The sequence below is a fragment of the Octopus bimaculoides genome, chromosome 7, assembly GCF_001194135.2.
Source record: "Octopus bimaculoides isolate UCB-OBI-ISO-001 chromosome 7, ASM119413v2, whole genome shotgun sequence".
NCBI classification, from domain to species: domain Eukaryota; kingdom Metazoa; phylum Mollusca; class Cephalopoda; order Octopoda; family Octopodidae; genus Octopus; species Octopus bimaculoides.
The window spans coordinates 21,571,977-21,575,157 of record NC_068987.1 but is presented as its reverse complement, the minus strand read 5'-3'; positions in this window follow the sequence as shown (position 1 = coordinate 21,575,157).

The window sequence follows — 3,181 nt, the reverse complement described above, 5'->3', positions numbered from 1 at the left end:
CTCCATGTGACGGTGGCACGTAAAAAAACTCTCTGCGAACGTGGCCAATGACAGTCCCCCCAACTGGGTCCTGTGTCGGTGGCACATAAAAAGCATCATCTGAACGTGGTCGATGCCAATGCCGCCAGACTGGCTCCTATGCCAGTGGTACGTAAAAAAAAAACACCCACTACTCTCTTGGAGTGGTCGGTGTTAGGAAGGGCATCCAGCTGTAGAAACCTTGCCAGATCAGATTGGAGCCTGGTGCAGCCTACTGGCTTGCCAGTCCCCAGTCAAACTGTCCAACCCATGCCAGCATATGAAACGGACGCTAAATGACGACGATGATGATGATAATGATTCGCTTGTAAACTGGAGGTGTTGAAAAGGAGACATGCACCTACTGAGGCGCACCTGTGGGTCAGGGTAACCAGGATGTGTGGGGTTCCTCTATTGTCCATGTGAGGACTCCCCCTTTTAAGGGAATTTCATTGTTTAATTTTATTGTTAATTGTTATTGTTATTTGTTGTATACTCGACATTTTTCCAAACCCCACTTGTCTCTTGTGTTGTATTGTCTCTATTTGTTTTGTGTTTGGCCCTTGTGGCCAATAAAGAAAACATTATTTAATTTGTTGTTGTTGTTGTTCTTCTTCTTCTTCTTCTTGTCAGTGTAAATTGTGACTTGAAAGGGTTTGATTGCTATTTCTAGCAGCTCATGTGACTGTGAAAAGATGCACTCATTTGTGCGTCATGTCTTGTGATTGTTGTTGTTTACATTGCTGATCGAGTAAAGCAACTCTTAAGAGGATTCCAACCTGTACACTGGATAGTAAACTGTACAACTCGATCCATGAAGGAACAAAGGAAAGACGTGTTGGTGACATCAGGGAGATGGTTGAACTCATTACCTCCAGTCCAAGAGTATACTGGGTCTACTGTTATGATACAGAAACCAAGAGACAGAATGCCTAATAGAAGTATCCTGGCTCCGCCAGACTCAAGAAAGCCAGGCAGACTAAATCCACCCAAAAGCGCACGGTGATCCTCTTTTTTGACAATAAGGGTATCATTGACATCCACCAGGTTTCCACTGGTCAGATGGTCAACAAAGAGTACTTTGTGGAGGTTTTGAAGGTGTGCAGGAAGAGATTTCTTTGCAAAAGGCCAGAGCTCTTCTATCGAGGTTGGTGGCACCTGCACAGGACAATGCACCAGTCCACAATCCCATGACAGAGATGGGCATCAAAACTGTCCCTCCTACTTCCTACAGTTCAGACCCTGCTCCCTGTGACTTTTGATTGTTCCCCAAGCTGAAGGAAAGCCTTATGGTCAGTCGTTTTGAAGATGGGGGAGGGTTGTGACAAAGGTTCTGGACATTTTCGTTTCGGAAGATCTCCATGGGGCTTTCACAAACTGGCTGGAATGCTACATGTGCATTGAAGTCAGAGGATCCTACTTCAGAAGGATTTAGAGCTTTGTACGTTTTTGAAATTAATAAATGTCTCTCCTGGAATGTTTCGAACCTTTTGGAATGCCTTTTTTTCACAGTTGATCACATGGTATCACTTACCAACCAGTTCTCATGAGACGTATTTTCTTTTTATTCTTCCATTTAAGATACATTCTTACGAAGGTCATTGGTGTGTCTTCTATTATAATAAATGCGAATGTCAGTGTCAAACTTTTTCAACTTTACTTGTTGAAGGCCGTAGCCCAGCATATTATACCATTTTGGAATCAGGCTGACTCTGTGAGTAAATTAAAAACATTTCGGGCTGAATCTGGACCCCAATCCTGAAATTTTTGATTCCCAAGTTTTCAATACTGCGATTGATTTTGGCAATTTTTTTTCTTTCTACATGATTTTTTTTTTTGCGATGAATGTTTTTGTACGATAACAATTTTTATAACTTGGAAATAAATTTTGAGAATAATAAAAATTAATCGCGAAATCCAGTGATTGATTTCGACGATTTTTTTTTCTATTTTTTAGGTGATTTTCTGCGACGAATATGGTCATCATTGGAATATAACTCTAGAGGAAGCAATTGCAACAAATTCTCCAAAACAAGTCAGAGACCTGTTTGCAGTAAAGATTTCCACCTGTGAACTTTTCAACCCAGTTACTCTTTGGGAGGCTTTCAGTGAGAATATTCTTCATTAAATGAGACTTGCTCATCCAGGATCGGAATTGAATCCTCAGGTTGCAAATTTAGCTCTCTGTGAAATTGCAGACAAAGTGATGAACCTGGCTTAAAGAGATCTCGGTAATTTTGGTGTGCCAAAGCAAAACAGAGAAACTGGACAAATCAACAGAGAAATTTTGAGAGAAACAGGCTACAACATGGGAAGAACTGCGGCAGTGTGTTTAAAACAATGAGCCCCTGTTGAACCAAGACCAACAGCAAGTGTATCAGAAGGTCCTTGATGACAACAACAACAACAACAATGGAGGGATTTTCTTCTTGGACACACCTGGAGGTCCTGGTAAAAATTTTATAGCTAACCTTATTTTATCTAGAGTGAAACTCCAAAGAAAAGTAGCTCTAGCATTAGCATCATCTGGAATTGCTGCTACCTTCTTGCCTGGAGGGTGTACAGCACACAGTGCCTTCAAACTTCCATTGGATTTGCACTACAATAGAACCCCTATTTGCAATATCAAGAGAGGAACCAATTTGGCTAAGCTACTGGAGGAGACAAGCTTCATTGTCTGGGATGAAGTGAGTATTTGAGACACTGGACAAAACACTCCAAGACAGACAAAATTCACAAATCACGGGAGGTATCACTGTGCTATTCTCTAGTGATCTTAGAAAAACATTACCAGTCATTGCAAGAGGAACTCCAGCTGATGAAACCAATGCTTGCCTGAAAAATTCTTACATCTGGAGCCATGTTCAAACACTCAGCCTGAAAACAAACATAAGAGCTAGAATCACAGGTAACCTTGAACCAGGTTTCAAGTTATTTTAGCAAAATAAACTATTTATTCTGCCAGGTCAACTATCATCAGCGAAATAGCCTAGATACACATATAAGCATGAGGCACTCCATAGAGAACATGACTTGTGCATATATGTCTAATTTTTCAAAATTTACCGCGCATGTGCGGTATACCTAATCGGCAGAATATACAAAAAAAATGTCAATTTTTTAGAAATTAGCCAAAAACATTTTATAATTAATAAGTCTAAGG